General features: G+C 41.4%; 1 protein-coding gene across 2 annotated transcripts in view; it reads right to left on the bottom strand.

The window, feature by feature from the left end:
• CHMP5 (charged multivesicular body protein 5) overlaps positions 1-619 on the bottom strand; it is a 19,938-nt gene that overhangs the window by 9,308 nt on the left and 10,011 nt on the right. The gene's annotated exons all lie outside the window — the stretch shown is intronic.

Raw genomic sequence — 619 nt, forward strand, 5'->3', positions numbered from 1 at the left:
CCGCTTCCAGGTCATCTTCATCTAATTCTGGGGTGCCATAACTACGACTCAGTGCTTCTTGGATTTCATTTGCATCTTCCATCATATCTTCTAGCTGGTCTTGTAGATCCTACAGAAATATATGTGACGAGGTTTTCATTGATTTTATCAGTCTCTTCTAACTACCCCCTTCCTCTGCATTCTCCTTTGATTCTTAGAAATGAGCAATTTTAATAAAGATAATGTATATAAAATGCCAAGCAGATAAACAGTTCTCAACAGCTGTTAGTTCACTTCCCTTAACCTAGTCCTTGGCTAGCGATTGCTTTTAGTCAACAACTGAGCAGAGACTCCCCTAAGGGACAAGTTCAAGTAAATTCTAAATGTCCCTTCTAATTAAAAGTATGAGAAAGAGTGCTTAAAAAATTATTTAAAAATCAGAAGCCCAAAGATTCCCCCTAATGGTAACTATGAATGTCACTGACCCACATAATCTCCCTCCTATTTTTGGTGGGAAAATGTTAACTTAAAAACAAAGAAGGAGCCGGGCGCGGTGGCTCACGCCTGTAATCCTAGCACTCTGGGAGGCCGAGGCGGGCGGATTGTTTGAGCTCAGGAGTTCAAGACCAGCCTGAGCAAG

Source organism: Propithecus coquereli, unplaced genomic scaffold, assembly GCF_000956105.1.
Source record: "Propithecus coquereli isolate 6110/MARCELLA unplaced genomic scaffold, Pcoq_1.0 Scaffold114, whole genome shotgun sequence".
In the NCBI taxonomy this organism is placed as follows: Eukaryota; Metazoa; Chordata; class Mammalia; order Primates; family Indriidae; genus Propithecus; species Propithecus coquereli.